We start from the raw sequence: 17755 nt of genomic DNA, 5'->3' as shown, positions 1-17755 counted from the left end.
GAATGTGATAATAGCAAAACGAGGGCCAGCACTCTGAAAAAAACAACATGAACAAGTAACAGGTGGCCCTTTTGCAGATGGGGTGGGGGGACTGGGAGGTGGTGGGGAGAAAAAGGACAGAAAATAGGATAGAAGGGGGGATAAAAATGGGGATAAGGGGACTTTCAAGAGCCTCTTATTAGCTATGGGGCAGGCTTGATGCATTTCATATGTTTATATATTTGTACCTCTCATCCATTCTTTCTGTGGGACAAAACTGCCCACATTGTGGAGGAGTGGAACAAGACTGATAGACTTGTCATGGCCCTATTTTGCCGCCCTCCAGGATCTTTATGGCAGCAAGAGTTTCGGCCTCTTGGAGTAGTAATATCTTCCTTAGGCTGCTCCTTTCCTTCCTAGCACCAGCTGGGTTAGATAGTCAGATAGGGGGTTCTGCCTGTCTGTAAACACTGAGCAGCAACAGTTAATAATGGCAGGTAAAACCTAGGAGAGACTATATGAAAGCTCGGAGGCTTCTCCCACCTCTACTGAGAAGGACAGAGATAAAGAGTCCTGGGGCTCAGCCATGTGAAGAGAATTGCTGGCATCACAAGAAGTTATATTAGACATCAGATATCTTGCCAAGGAGCTTCAACATCTTGGCTGAAAGACAAGGAGGAGTCTCTTCCAGCTCTTGTGGTGTCACCCTGCGTAGCGTTACTATTGTTCTGTAGTCTACCTTGGAGAGTGTGGCTACCTGCAAGGACACTACATCCGGACTGTCACATTAGGATTCTATGTCTGCATGCCTTGCGGCTTTAGCTGAAGCTCCAATGCTGCCATGAAACATCAGGGCTCCACCTTGAAGAGACAGAGGTGAAGTGAAAAGGCAGGAGCTTTGAAGGAGCCACTCTTTTGGCGCACACTGCAAATGTGTAAAAGCACTTTGCCCCAGCAGCATGGCACTATGGGAGCAGTAACATTGCTCTCCCTCAGGATGCCAGCACATGTCTGTTCTGTTACCGCCTCCCCCAACACCAGCAATGGTGCCAGCCAGTCAGCTGACCCAGCCTGCTCCAACAACAGGCTAGAGTTCAGAAGTCTTGCAGCAGGACCTTACAGGCTTGAGCACCCAAGAGTCATTGGCCACAAACAACTTAAGGGTCCCAATGGGGAGCGAGCAACAGCAACCTTCCACCTCTCATAGGATTATTAGAGTTAAAAATCCTTTTTATACAAAAAAATAGGTTAACACTTGAATAAGGCATGAACGGATGGCAATTATGCTGATGGCAAATAAATTTATCACCTTTATCTCTTTTGGCACTTTGTTCTGCAGTGTGGTAAATCACAGCGCAAGCTTTTGCATTTTTAGTGCATCATTGAAATAAAGATGGTCCTGAATAGGATTAAGGGGTTGGTGAAGGTTATGACAAGAATTGTTAATATACTGGGGCTAAATTTAAAGAACATTGGAATAAGCAGGCCACTTGAAATGCTAAGCAATGAGCTCACCCCCTACATGTCTAGCTGCAAGTCATTGAGAGTACCCCTCCTCCTTCTTCTGCTACTCCCTTCCCTTCCTTCTAGTCCTCCTTGTTCAGTAAGAACTTCTGATGTTGCTGTGTCTCCTGTATAGGCAGGCCTCCCTGTAATGCAAATGCTGTTTGGACTAGGCAAATTGAACATTTCAAAATTGAGATTGAGAGAGGTTTTTTGTTAGCCAAGGGTATTAAGTGTTATGAAGCCAAAGTGATTAGATGGAGTTAAGATACAGATGAGTAATGATCTAATTGAATGTTGGAGCAGGAGCAAGGGTCTGAGTGGCCTATGTCTGTTTCCATGTTCATATCCCTTGTCCCCCAACAGCCATCATACTAGGTTCCTGGGACAAAGGAATATTGGGCAGACGGCAGAATGTTACAACATAAATTCTCTTCTTGAAACTAATGTATGAGCCTTTAATTAATCTCATAAATGAACAAATTAATACCCCACAGAATGTAGACTAAGCAGCTGAAATAGTTTTTTGATAGAGGAGTGATGTTTCATTCATTTCTGAGAACTCTCTCTTCCAATTAAATGTTAATATTTCCCTTAGCAACAGAGCTTCTCTTTTAACATTAAGCTGTCAGAGCAAACACTTTGAAGTTTCAACCCAAAATGGCCACACATACCATTAATACTAATCAACTGCTCTCATGAAGTTCCTCTTGTTCTGGAGACAGCCAATCCTATGACTTTGCAATCTAAATTCCCTGTCACCTTCCACCACATACTAACACATTGCCTAAAGTGCAGTTTAGAAGTACAAATAAAGTGGGACTCTTTTCTCTTCATTTTGATGTAGCTGCCGTGCTGACTCTTTGGGCTGGATTTTTGCTACTGAGGTGGCTCGCTTGAGCTGGGAAATTTCCTGTCTTGCCCGACTACCTCGGTAAAAAGTATCACAAATTGTGCATTTCTGGCTCAGGGGGGGAAAGGTGGGAGATGGAGCCTGAAGCAGAAGGTAGGCAGCCATGGGAGAGCCAAGTCAGGCTGGTTGGCAGACCCACCTCAGTTCTCTGGGACTTCATCCAGTTGTTTTAGAATCTGTCAGGCCCTCTAGCCCTCAGCCTCACACCCCCACCCACCCCCCCATGGCTCCTTGTATTCTCAATATTACCTCCATGACAATCAATGTCAACTCACACCCACCACCAACCTTGGCCTTTCATACCTCCGTTGTACCTCCATAGCCACTCACCAAGTATACAGCATGGGCAAGGGCCATGTGGAGATGAAAAGCAAACTTTTATCAATCTATTGCAGTTCTCACTCCAAAACACTTGATAGTGAAAAACTCCCATTCGTAATACTCATTGAAAACTTTTAAATCTGCTCACGTGGTTAATTACTTATAAAAACAAACTTCCACTCAAGCTGCACATCAGAGACAGCTAATCCTTTAATAATCTCTTTAAACTGTCAATCAAGCTACGAACTCAGAACACCCTGCTGAGATAATGTAGCTATTGAAACTCGGCCATGCACTCATAATGACATAATAACAACTGGGGAAATGTGAACAAAGAGTCCTACTGAAATTACAAGACCAGATGCTATCTATTGTTCTAACCTGCAGCAGATGGCCTGTCAATCAAGCAGTCCAATGGAGTGTTTTCCTTTAAACTCTAAATGACAGCTGCAGCCTTTTTTTAAAAAAAAGCTTAAGGAGTATGGGATTTAAAACCTTCAATTCATGACAATTATGCAGATGCCATCTGCCTTGCAAGAGTGTTTACATCTACTTTATTAATTGTGACTCCCACACACCTTCCAACAATCAAAATGGGGTCTGTTTGAACTCAGCATTGAGCAGGTCTGGATTTCCCTCCTGTGTTAATCATGACCTACTCCCTTTTTCCTACTGACAAAAACTGCATCTGTCAGAAATAGGGATGGAACATTTGCATCCAATTCCCACCTTATATTTCTGAAGGTCCGTAGGGTTTTCCCAGCTCCACAATGATTGAGGCACAGGCATTTATGCCTAGCTGAAAGGACAGATGGGCTTCACTTTACAGTTACACCCAAAAGAGAGTGCCACGGTGTCTCAGTTCTGTACTGTAGTGTCAACCTAGATATTTGTTTTCAAGTCTCTGGCTTGAGACTTGAACAACAGCCTTCTGGCTCAGAGCTGAGTGCTACCATTGGAGCTGACCAGCTGATATTTGGCTTGATCCTGGTTTATTCTTCCCATAAGCAAAGTAGATGCCATTTAAAAAAAAATAAATTGGACTGACAATAGGTCATTTAGCAGCAATACTGTGGCAGCCGTTGACCTGGAAGCAGTAACGCAAGGAATATTTGTAATTGCTGTTGGGTCCTTGGGACATGAAAAGAAATCCAGAACTTTATTCTTTTGTCTGCTGACCAAAAAAAGATGGCTGCTACAAGTCATAGACCATAGGTTTGGCCCTTTGTCTGGGAGCTACCCCAAGAAGCTACAAGAATAAAATAATTATTTGCTCTGCTTCTGGAAACTCACACTTCACAAAAGACCAGGAGACTTGTATTTCAGAAATCATTATGCCTACAGAGCTGCTAAGAGACTCATGTCACATCTGGACTAACCAGGTCCATTTCAAAGAGGATGTCAATTGCATCTGATAATCTCACTTTGCTAGTGGAGGCAGGTCATTTCATCTGTTAATCACACCTTGCTCGTGAAGTCAGTGGGTCTGCCTAGAAAATAGCTTCCCAAACACCAGATCCTCAATGTAGATGCTATCTCTTTCATCAACAAATGACTGGGACATTATCAGCCCTGAAGTCAAAAAACAGACACTGGATAAACATCCCTTCAGAAGCCATTGTGGAGAAGGAAGGTTACATGACTCAAGTGACCACTTTTAAATCCCTTTACGTCTTTCAGAACTGAAAACTAGTCAGCCTGCTGTAACATCCAGCTGGGGAACCAACAAAAAGCAGACCCCTCCAGACAGAACATGTACCTCAAAACCTGTCTCTGCTGGAAAATTTTGTATCATCACCAACTGAACCCAGCCTCTGCATACCTACTTCATCTTTTGGTCAACATTCACTGAAAAGTGAATACTACAACTCTGGTTTTCAGCCAGCTGAACCCAAACTCCTACATGAAATAATTCCTCATTAGACTCTGATTTGGGACTCTGGAGATCACGTGAACTAATATTCATTCCTGTGGTTCTTGTACTATAAAACTCTTTTTTCCTGTCCCCCTTGTTACTGTTTGTGACTATGCGTGTTTGGACTGGGACATTGCGAACACTCCTCCCTCTGGGTTTTTTGAATGCGAAAATAAACTAATCTTCTGAGTTAATCCTAACTTGAGTTTGCTGTGGATTATTCTTAATATGGATTACAAAAACCGAGGGTTGGGAAAACATGCTACCGCCTATTTTCACAAACTAACTCAAAACAACTTCTGCTTATGGACAGATGGTAAAGAGGAAATCAAAGCAGTTTGTCAGTCTCCTTCCTGTCTGTAACATTACTTGAAAATGTTTGGGGGAATCCACGGGTGGAATGAGGTTTCCAAAAGCAACTAAAAATAAAATAAAAATGTTAAAATTTAGTTAATAACCTGTCCCTGCTTATGTAACAGGGTCATATGAGGGGGCATATTTTATAACATTTATAAAATCTTTATTTTTTTTTAAAAAACCTGTTCATCTCCCTAAGGCAGCTCTGTGCCTCAGGGAGATTTGCAAGTATGTACTCGTTCACATGCGCAAAGTTTGCGCTTGCCCCCCTCCCCCTGCCCACACAGGCAGCGCTGCGCGCTTAATCTCGCGTTTCACACTGAACGGGCCTTAATTGGCCTGCCAGTGTGAAATCACGGTTGGTCCTCGAACACGGGAGGCAGTCGGCTTGCCGATCACTCCCGCCAAGCCTACCCGACAAGGTCAAGATTTAGCCCATTGTGGTATCTGCTGTTCCATGTGTAATTTATAGTTCATACCAACTGTGACTTGACTGTTAATTTAGGTTTAAGTTCCATTGATTCTAACTGATGTTAAAATAAAAGTTACAAAAAGTGAAATCTTGTTTGGTAAATCTCTTTATTTGGGGGTTGTTTGGTAAATGTGTTTCCTTTGATTTATGGATCCCAATGAGGATGGTAACAATATTTAAAGATGCTGAAGCAATGGATACTGGTATCTGCATCCTAGAGCTTCGTACAACCAGCTAAGGAAAGCTCATATGTTGCTCCATCATCACATAATCATATTGGAGCAATGACAATTTTAGTTATCATAGGCACCTCATGCTCCAACTGTAACCTGAATCTACCAGATAAGACTCCACTATCTAGGAAATAGGAAATACGTCTTAAGGAAACACCAAAGGTAGTGCTGGCTGCCAATTAATTGACCTGGTTTTCAATACCTGAAAATGAATGGTTCTGAGCTAACCTTGTAACTATTGTTTCTACTGTGATGGCTTTGGAAGTGATGAATGGATCTAACTTCACGAAAATATCTATATCTTAGCATCATGCCAACCCAAAAAACAATAGCAAATCATAAAATTCTCAAAATGGCATTGTTTAGTTTCTCCCACAACTAAAAATGTGGACAAAAGTCTAGCACATACCAAAATTCAAGCAGCTTAACCTCCCATTAGCATTTCAGGACACAATCATACCATGTTAAAGTTCATATATAATTGCAACCAGTTCAGAAATTGTTGCAAGCAATGCTCAAAGAGGGCAAAACATGATTGGTGAGGGAAATGGAATGATAAGTACCATGCCTGAGCTGTTCAAACAGAACAATTCATTACAATTTCCATTTTTTGTGTTTTTCTTCCTCCAGTTGCTTTTTGAAAGCTGCATAACTCCCAGTACTTAAACAACTTAAATACATAGGGTAGAATCTTACCTATGTCAGGCGGGCCGGACGGGACCGGGCGGGGAGCCGATTGCCGCCTGCAATCAGCTGCGCGCCGCCATTTTACGCGGGCGGGCCAATTAAGGCCTGCCCAGCGTAACGTGCGGCCGTTAGCGCTCCTGTGTGGGTGGGGTGGGGAGGAGGGAGAGTTGGTGCCTGCGTTCTTTCGTGCACGTGTGCAAAAGAGCACAGCAATCTCCCTGAGGCACGGAGCTGCCTCAGGGAGATTAAGTAGATAATAAAAGCTTTTACATATTAAAGTAAAAAAAAATTAAACATGTGCCCTCATGTGACAGTGTGCAGAATCTTCGGGTCGGCGAGCGGGGGTGGGGCCCGCTCGCCGATGCATAAAATGACGCGCAGTGACATCGGGCATGCATCCAAACATCACCGTACATCATTCAGATCTTGAGTTTGGCAGGCGCGCATTAGAGTCGGCTGCGTGCCCGCCGAACTGTCAAAGGCCTATTTAGGCCATTTAAATAATAATTAAACAAATTAACTGAGCTGCCCGTGTAACCTTAAGGTTGGCGGGCAGGCAAAGAGCCCAGGCGGCCTTCGCATTTATCATGAAACCTCATCCATGGCAGGATGAGGTTTCATGAAGGTTTTCAAAGTTTAAAGAAAATTTATAATAAAATTCATAGACATGTCCCAGCTCATGTGACACTGTTTTCAAAAATAAAACTGATCTCCCTGAGGCAGCTCTTTGCATGCACGTGAAAGAGTACAGGCCCCGACTCAGCCTACTCACCCCACCCGCAAGGTGAGCGCACAGCACTTCCGGGTGTGTGTCACACTGGGCGGGCATTAATTGGCCTGTCCATCTAAAATGGCAGCGCCCAGCCGATCGCGCGTGGCGGTCGGCTACGCGTCCGCCCGCACCCGCTCCCGTCCAACCCCAACCCTCCCCCACACCAACGGGGAGAAAATTCTCCCCAGTGTCACATGAGCTGGGACATATTTGTGAAGTTTACAAAATTTATTCATTAATTTTATTAAACTTTCAGGAAACCTCATCCCACCCGTGGTTGAGGTTTACTGGAAAATGCAAAGGCCGCTTGGGCTCTTTGCCTGCCCACCAACCTTAAGGTTGGACGGGCAGCGTTGTTAATGAGGTCAATTGCTTTCTTAAAGGCCTCATTAGGTCGTTGACAGTTCAGCGGGCACACTGCCACCTCCGGCACGTGCCCGCTGAGCGTAATATCGAAATGACGCACGATGACATCATTTTACGCGTCGGCGTGTCAGGCCCGCCCCCGCACGCCAACGTCAATACTCTGCCCATACAATTGAAATCTGAAACAAAAAAAAAATCAAGGAGTGTGGCAAAGAAATACTCTTATATTTGAAGACAAATTCATAGGGCGGAATTTTATGCTAGCGGCATTTTATGGTCCCGCCGAAATCAATGGACTTTCGAACAGCTCGCTGCATTTTACGGCCCTGCCCCCGCAGAAACGGGGCCATATAATTCTGCCCATAATGATGCTGCTTTTAATTGTTCAATCAAACTAATGATATTAAGATGTAGTTCTTGATTTTTACAAATCTCCCATAGCTGCTGGACATATGTAGGGAATTGGGAACACTTTAGTTGAAGAAGCATTTCAGATTCACCTCTTTGGTATAGATTCCAAATAGCCTTAGTTCTTTACCAGTGCTTCAAGCATCGAGTTGTCCCAAATAACAAGTGATTCCCACATCTTGTTTCAAATGCATAAAATTCAGAGATTTTCTGTTTTGCTTCAACAGTTCCACTGCAAGTAACACTCACCTGACTGTTGTGTTCTGAAATAGGCAGACTCTGTAATTGCTACTTCTAATCATCTCTGGTTTGGTTAGGAAAGATAATCAGATGTTCCTAAAATGGGCTCTGAAATTAGGAACTCATTTGTCTTTGTTTAAGTGGCTCCTATACAACCAGGCTCAGTAACTTTGACAAACAAGCCTAAACCACACAAGTCACATAGGTAGTTCTTGGTTACAGGGGTTTCTGGAGATGCATCTTTAGGATAAATCCCTAATTGTACATAATATGTATGGCTAATTAAAATATATAGCATAATTCTGACCTGAAAACCTGATAGTCTTTTCCTTCCATTTCTTCTCCCCTTATTTCTTCTTTTCTGCAGTTAATAAGTTTCCATGACATCGACAGTCTACTAGTACTTCATATGAAAGTCTGGAAATTAAAGTAACTGGATTATTGCTCCATGGAGGGCATCGGAGTAAGGCCCCAATTTATCTCCACTCAAAGTACACAGACCTGCCCTTTCCAGCGAGGGTTAACTGTCAAACTCAGCGACATTGAGACTAATTAAAGTTCTATCACTGCCCTACACCTACTCAGCTGAAATTGGCTAACTGAGCATACAGCAGGGATTTACCTTCAAACCATTCTGGTTTATTCAGCAGGGTATTGTATCAGGTCATACATTTACTTAATAATCCTTCACACATGCCTGAACAGTCTGTGTTTGAATGTGCAATGTAATAGATAGATGCTATAAAACTTCACAATATCTGTTGCCCTATTTGTTTAAGAATTAAATATTCAGTGTAATTATGCTGGTCTAAAATTGTTAACAAACTCTCAGCATCACACAGATGTAATCCTTAATCTAGGTTTTACAAACTTGTATTTTTGGAGGGGGAGGCAATAATATGATTATATAAAGAAAGAACATTTTACTTCAATCATTTGCCATGTTAAACAGGCTATATCTGAATACTGACAAAAATTGCAGAGCCAGCTAAATCAAATCCCCAGATAAAAATGTTATATTTAGTTCCAGCACCAATTCCCATGCCTAATGCTAGCACTCATTCCCAATTTGTAAACTTTTTTTTTTATTACAGTACAAACAGAAGGCAATCACAGTGCTCTCAGCTGTAAGTGTTAGTTATAGGGAGCCTTCTAATGCGCAATATCCAACAATCAAGTAACTATTGTCTGCTTGTTAAAGAATAAGTATCAATGAAACCAACTGTGCTGATTGGAACCAGTTTTAAATTTTGGGTGGTCAACTGGCAGAATGAGCTAATTTGTCCTGGGGGAGAAGAGTGTGAAACTACTTGAGGCCCCTAGCCTCATTTGAATGGAACCAGCAAACTGTGGGAGTCAAAAGGATATCACCAGGTAAGGCACCTCAGAGGGGAGACGATCGGGTGGTACTTTGAGTGTAGAAATGGGTCAGTTGGATTCCTATACATGTCATTTGATTACAGATTTATTATCATTGAATTTGGCAAGCTGAAGTCAATCCTAATGGCTGTTAGCAACAGACCACCATATCCCTGATTGGATTCAGCGTTATAATCCAGATTTTTGAGATCTCAAAAATGCATTCGTTCATTTTGTTAAAAAATATTCTCGATCTATCCGAAAGCACATTGCTCAGGGCTGACCAGGCAACACCCCAATGCAGAACATCATATACCATTACTAGATAATTGCATATGCCTCATCATCAATGATTGAACTCAAACACCATGTAGAATTAGGTGCCCTCTGCTGCAGAACCAGCAGAGAAATGTAATAGTTTTTTTTCTTTTAACAATATCTCTGTTACTGTGATGTCAACTATTACAGCTAACAACTGTAAGTCACTAGTTATCCATAGAGTATTATATCACATTTCATCCCGCAGCAAATATGCATACCCAATTTATAAATAGATCATTAGGAAATTGAGTGACACCATCGATTGCCTTTGTGTTCTGGCTTCAAATCTAGTAAAAGTTAATGGTATAAAAGTCACCTGGTCCAAGGGCTGTTAAATGTAAGATGATATTGAGTGTCAGTTCTTAGTAGGTAATGGCCCACAAAGCAATTCCATAATTTGCTACTAAATTAACAATATCAGTCAGAAGTCACAGGTATCTGTTGTGGGAATTGAAGGATTTCACAGTGCTCCATGTGGGATGCCCTTCAAAGGTCAGAGTTAAAATATATTGTTGAACAGAACAAAGTTAGCTTCATTCTGCATATTTTTATAGTATACCTGACCTGTGAATGCTTGATGGCAATGAAGGAAAAACATATCCAGTAATTTACAGCACTAACATATCTGAAATTGCAAAGCATAAAAAAATACTACTAAAAAGGCCGTGCCAAACTGAAATAATCCCAACTGGAGTTCATAATGCTAAAACCTGCCTTTTCTCCTTTTCACTTTACCATTGTCTTGTGCACCTGACTCTCAAATGTTTTCATGAGATAAGACAAACCAACTGAAAGGTCCATAAGATTTATTCAGGTCTGCTTTCTGCACATTAGAAAGAAAATATCCTGCATTTACATATCACCTTTCATATCCTCAAGTCAAAGTACTTTACAGCCATTGATGCTGTAGATACTATTCTGTATCAAAATGTAATAGCCAATTTGTGCACAGCAAGGTTCTACAAACAGCAATGTGATGAATTGACCTGAAATCTGTTTTAATATTACTTATTAAAGGGGCAAATATTGGTCAGAACATTAGGTGAACTCTCCTACTCTTTTTTGAATAATGCCCTGGCATTCATGACATCTATTTGAGCAGGCCGATGGGGTATTTGTTTGAAAGGTAGCACTGCTGACAATCCAATACTATGTCAGCAACATACTAAACTATTGGCCCAGATTACGTGCTGAAGTGAGGCTTGAACCCACAATTTTCTAACTCAGAGTGCAATCATTGAACCAAAACTAATACAAGTTAATTAGCAAGAACAGCAGCAGCTATTTTACTATTCCATAGCAGTGAGAATGTCAGGAACCAAAGGAATATCATGGAAAAGAGCAGCAACCCACATTGATCTGGGGGAAGAAACACAGAAGTGACTAGTACTTGTTAATGGTAACAATACAACCAGAGATGGGGCAGGCACATTTGCACTGCATGGATATGTGAAGCAATAATGAATGTGATATAATCATGGGGAAAGTGGTGAGCTGTTGGACTTTGCTGATATTTGGGAGTGCAGGTGATATTAAATGGCAGAAAAGATTTTTAATCTTTGACTTGAAAAGGAAATTATTGGAGTACAACTGGCAACTATTGGAAGTGAAGCACAATTAATTCAACACCCGAAGCAGAAATATATTGGGCCATAACGTCTGAGCTCCAGGGCATTGTATTTGAGGTGTACCCCAAAGATGTGCTGGGAAACCCCACCCCAGAAGTTCTCAGGTAAGGATTGTATAGCAATTGCCCAAGAAGTGCAACCTTTTGATGGACAATTGCCCTGCATTGGGAATCATCCAAAAATGTGATTTAAATCGCAAACTTCGGATGATTCCGACTGTGTGACATCAATAGTTAACCAGGAAACGTTACAAGAATTAAAACCAGTTATAACTTCTGGGTAACTATTGTATAATCCCAGGCTGACCCCCAGTGGAACTCCCCCCACACCCCGAACCACTGAGGCACTCCCTCTAAACCCCAACTACCCTGTCACGGGACTCACCCACCCCCCCCCCACCAGATTGCCCACCCATGAGATTGCCTCACCCCCATGCTACCCCGAACATGGGATTTCCCCCCATTCTTCATGGGATTCCCCACCTCCAGGGGGACTCTTCCACCTCTCGCAACGGGCCCCCCTCCCAACCCCCAACCAGGGCTGACTGCCGACCTCCCTCCCAAATCTCCATCATCGTCAGGCTGACTCCCAGCGCCACCCCTCCCAAGGCCCAACCTGACCTGACATGGCCCCCCAAGGCCCGACTCAACACTCCTCCTACAAGTCCCGACAACACGCACCCCCCCAAGGCCTGATTTGACCTGACACCACCCCCCAATGCTTGACCTGACAACCCCCTCCCGAAGGTCCGACACCACCCCCTCCAATGTCCGAGCCAACACCATCCCCCAGGTTCAACCTGACACCACTCCCCCTTCAAGTCCTGATTCAACACCCCACCCCCATCCCCCCAAGGCCCAACCCAACACCATCCCCCCCAAGGCCTGACCCGACACCACCCCCACCACCTCCCCAACCGAAGGCCCAACCTGACACCATCCCCTCCAAGATCCGAGCCAACACCACCCCTCTAGGCCCAACCTGACACCATTCCCCCTTCAAGTCCTGACCTGACACACCCCCTCCCTCCCAAGGCCTGACCCGACACCACACCTCCCAAGGCCTGACCCGACACCACACCTCCCAAGGCCTGACCCGATACCATGATACTGCCCCAACCCCAGGCCTGACCTCATACCACCCGATCCCTGGGCCCGACCTGACACTGCACCCCTCCCCAATCCTATCCACTTACCTTATGGACTTACCTTCTCCCTAGCTTGTCCAGGACCTTTAAACTTACGAGGCTTATAGCAGCTCGTGCTGTAAAAATGAGGGCGTGGCCTCCTCACTTGCAACTCTGCAGCTCTCGATGCTAGGCCCCAGGGATGCCCTGCAATGCCCAGATGTCGCCCTGCCTGAGTCAGAAGGCTGGGCTAGATATGATTACTTGGATTTCAGGGTAAGCACTTTCAAGAGAGTGGTAATCCGGCTCAGTTGCCACTCCATCGGAAGTTCCAACCCATTATTTTGGCTCACTATCAAAACTGATGAAATTTTAACATTATCTGAGCTTTCCAGGGTTCATAGCTTTCTTTTTACCTGCAATAGATGATTGGGGACTCTTTTGCTCGAGTCTCAACCAGCTTTTGCATTTTGAATGCTAGATTAAATGAGTGACATTTACCAACCTTGACAATACAATGATTAGCAAAACAAAACCGAGCTTTCCCTACTGTCATTGTGCTATTTTCACCATTTTGGCCTAGAGTTTCCTATAAATTTGGCCACAAAGATACACGTCATATGGGCACAAGTCGCTTAAAATATCAAGGATTTTGGAGTGTAAGCAAGTTACTCATGTAGTCATAATATGCCTACACCTCCTTGATCTTTTACACCTGTCCATTAAACCCTCTGCTCGAATGAACTAAACTGGTCAAGCACCATTATTCTCGAATGTGAGTATCCTTCAATTTTACTTGTTGGAAGGGTCTCCTCACAATGTGACCAGATTTTCAGGTGCAGCTGGAAAGAAAATCATTCTTCAGGTGCTTGTAGCAACATGTTGAGCATTTAAAAAAAAATCATTCCTGCTCTGTATTGTCTGTTGAATGCTTTTTTTAATGCTACAAGTGGAAGTTAAATGGAAATTATCGCTAATTATCGCCATTTAAATGGCTATATGAAATTAGCAGGTGAATGGGACTAATTGGATAACTCTTTCAAAGAATTGATACAGCCATGTCAGGCCTGAATGCCCTCTTTCTTCATAATTCTATGATTCTATATTGCTTCATAATTCTATGATTCTATATTGCTTCATAATTCTATGATTCTATATTGTGCCCAATGTACATGAGTGATGGTTAAATTCGTTGAAAGATTAATTTTTTCACTTAAAGACAAAATATATGAGGGTGAATTTTAACCCGGAAACATGGGTAAGTTCTTAGAGTTAATTGGTGAAGGAAGAGACCAGAAGGTCAAACTTTATTCAGTTTTAGATTCATTCACAAAGTGATACTGGACCTAGTGTATAGCTCCTAACTCTCCAATCCACCACCACTGTCAATAAGTATCTCCTTATATGTGCACAAGTAATTATCCAATGAGTGCCCCCATCTGCAGGCACTAACCTTAATTTATACAATTAGCAGATTCATTTTTCTTTTAAATAAAATTTAGTAATACACAAACAATAGTTTAAAATAAATCAAAGAATAAGAAAAAATCTGATTTTCCACGTTGTCTATAAAACAGTGCATTAAAAGGCACCTCTCTTCTAGGGCAACCAATAGTATTTTGGTACAAACACTCCTTTTCATGTAGTAATCAAATAACTGATGACCTGTATTAACCCACTTGATCTTGGAGATTTCCTTTTTTCTAACATTTATTTCATGTTAGCAGGGTCAATCTTTAATCTTTTTTCACTGACACTTTTTGCCTAGTGAATGTTATTCCACAAGGAGTGGTTATGCAGCATTCCATGGGAAAACTGTTTAATACATCCCTTGTGTAGGCTTTCTCATAAAATATTTGACAAATAGGATCCCATATCTACTGCTTCCACAAAAGCCAGTTTTTCTGCAGCTAAAGTAATTTTCACAACCTTCTTATTTTCTCAGCTTCCCAGGCGAAAGGGAAATATTTCCCAATTTCATTCACTAAAAATATTACGAAAGCTGCTACACTTGAATAACCATCAGGATGATTGACATGAGAAGCATCACAAAAAAGTAACCAATTTCACCTAAGGATGGATGCTTAAGTATGCATTTCTCCATATTTTTCAATGTTTTATTTGTCCGTGGCTTTAGATGCTTCATAGTAGTGGTTAATTCCAAAACATCAACACTAGCACCCAGTCTCCTCAGCTGACCAACCAAGCATTGTAACTGCTCTGTTTCTTCTTTAAATATGATGAGCTTTTCAGCTGAGCATGATTAACCAGGATAGGAATAATACTCTCTGGCCAGGATTTTATGTGCCCCCACCGGTGGGTTTTTAGGTGTGGCGGATTATGAATGTGAAGGGATGGGATTCCCTCCGAGTTCCTACATGTCCCAACCACATGGCAATTTTATGCTGGGGGCGGGCAAGGCCTCGGATGGGTAGTCCGCCTTTGCCCCAATTGAGGCCCTTAAGAGGCCAATTAATGGCTGCTTCCTACTCAGCCTCAATTTTTCGCCGGCGGGAGGATTGAACTTCCGTGGGAAGCCTGATAAAGAAGACAATTACATCTCAGGCAGGAAGGTGGCGGGTTGTGGTGAGTAGGCGCTTCCATCAGAAGCTCCCTCCTGATGTCAGGCACCCCACCCTGCCCCTAAGGTCCTGGTGGCCTCTAGATCTCCTTCCTCACCCCGGCCTCTCCCTGAGACACCAATTACCCCTTTGTGCCCACCACCCCCCCAGGCTTTCCATGCCCTCCCCACCCTGGAACCCCTTGAACTTACTTGGGCCCCCGGACTTAGGCTCCGCATCCTCCTGCATTTCTTCTGTCCGCTACAGGGACTGGAGAGCAGCTGGCCAATCAAATTGGCCAGCAGCTCTCTAAGGCGGGACTTCCTCCTGATTGAGGGGTAGAAGTCCCACCTCCAGCCACGATGCTCACTTGAGCATGAAATAGCTGTGGGGCACTCAGAGTTGGCAGGGATGTGTTCTCTGCCAACTCTTCAGAAGTGGGAAGTGAAACCCCGCCATCTAAAAAATCCAGGCATGTAAATAGGATTTCTGATTCAAAGTTACTCCTTTTCCGCTTAATGCCTAAACCAATATATTTAAAAGCCCCTGAAGCTCAACTTCCAACCTTAAATTCCACTTCAATCTTATTAATAACACATTTATCAAATTGCACATAACCACACCATCAGAAATCATCAACATGCATCAGGAAGTCACCTGAAAGCTTCCCTTTTTGATATCAATAAAACATTGCAGGATCTGCTTTCAGTTCAACACAGCTTACTTTCAGAAAAAAATCCCAAATCTCACCACAAAATACCACAGTCCTGAGGCATCATAGGAGCATAAAAGCATTTGTTTAATTTCCATAGTTTCCCTTTTGCATCGCTTACCTTTTTAAACAGTTTCAGAAACATTTCTTTCACCCTGCAGAAATGCAATTTTTATCTCACCTGAGTACCCTGATTAGGAAATTGGCCTTTGGATATGAAAGCCTTGTTCTTTGCATCATAATTACTCAGCCTATTACCGTCTAGTCCCTGTTCTGCTTTATTCTGTTTCTCAGGACTGTTGTTGCAGACAACTGAGTGTGTGAGGTACAGAGTGCCTCAATGCCTTCTACTAGCTGTTCAGATTCTGAGAGTTTATAGTCAATCCCAATTACCCAAAAGGAATGAACATTGATAGTGTGATTACCATGTTGGATAACTAATCACATTTCATTACCTTACCGGGACCTTCCATTCCCTGTGGTCCTCCCTTTCAGGATACACCATTTCCCCAGAATCCAAGCCTAATATGATGCCTGGGAGCTTTCTGAATTTTCTCTGAGACCTCAGCCTTGATGAAAATCCTTCTCTCTGCATGTAAAGCATTCAAATGTGCAGAAAAGATGGAGCTAATTATAGCCCGCTCTAGGGCAGGAGAACTATTGCTCAGCATAGAAGATAATTTGGGATTCCTCCCATCGACAATTTGATAAGGCATATACTCTCCAACCATCTGAAGTAAATTATTTGCGTGAACCGCCCACGCCAGTGCAATTATCAACTTGCAATTTGGTTGATCTGCTCTCATGCCGCATTTCATAAAAAATCATTGTATGATTTCTTTCACAGAATCCACTGAAATAACTTTCAGCTGCTGTGTTCATGACCACAATGCTCATGTTTACATATGTCTCTAAACTAGTCATTAGCAAATTCCCCTCCATTATCATTCAGAAACTTAGACAGCACCCCAAATCCAGTCTTCATCCACTTCTTCAAGACATTATCTACAATCAGCTTTTTGTCCTTGCAATGTGTTACTGTTGAAGGATTAAATCTAAATTGCCATGTGTATAAAGTGGTGAAAGGAAAACATTTCTGTCTTTGCCCCATGCCTTTAGATCCATGACAACTAGCTCATTAAAGTCACATGCTAATGGGGGGCTTACAATAGGATGATGGTGTCCGCTGATACTTTTTGCAGATCTTGCATTCATTTCTTTGATGAGCCTTGTATACTCCTCATCAATCTGTATCCTTTAGAAGGATTTTGAATATTTGACAAAAGCATGACCCAATTGCCTTTGCAACTTAAAGACATTTTTCTCTCTCTGACACTTATTAGTTGATGCCATTAATACTTCTCTTTAACATTCTGATTAGAAACATTGGGTTTTGTTAAGCGGATACTGTAATGCCCAGATTGGGTATATGCAGATCAACTGACTATTCAAAAAACAATTGCTTTATCATTCTCCATGTCCGGTTTAATTTGTGCCTTTTTCCTGGAAGACTTAGTTAATGGCAAATGTAACTTACTGGATATTACATCAGTGCTAAGAAAATTATTTATTCCAGCTATTTTGCATGGAATCACCAATTGTTTTAGTGTTCTCAATGTGTTGTCATCTCCAAAACTAAAAAAGAGCTTTCATACTCCCTGACCTTACATTGATCCCCACTATTGAGTGAACTTAGATAACATTTTAGCCAATCTGTTCCATACACTGGCATGGTGTAACCTCTATCTCACACCACACAGTTAAATGAATCAGCGATTAATATCTCACCACCAGATTAAAGCTTCTTGTGACTAGTGCAATTCCTTCAGACTTTGAATCATTTTCAGCCTCCTAATTCTCTGTGTCATGTGCCACTTCAAGA

Source organism: Cetorhinus maximus, chromosome 7, assembly GCF_964194155.1.
Source record: "Cetorhinus maximus chromosome 7, sCetMax3.hap1.1, whole genome shotgun sequence".
NCBI lineage: Eukaryota > Metazoa > Chordata > Chondrichthyes > Lamniformes > Cetorhinidae > Cetorhinus > Cetorhinus maximus.
This window is presented reverse-complemented; position numbering follows the sequence as displayed.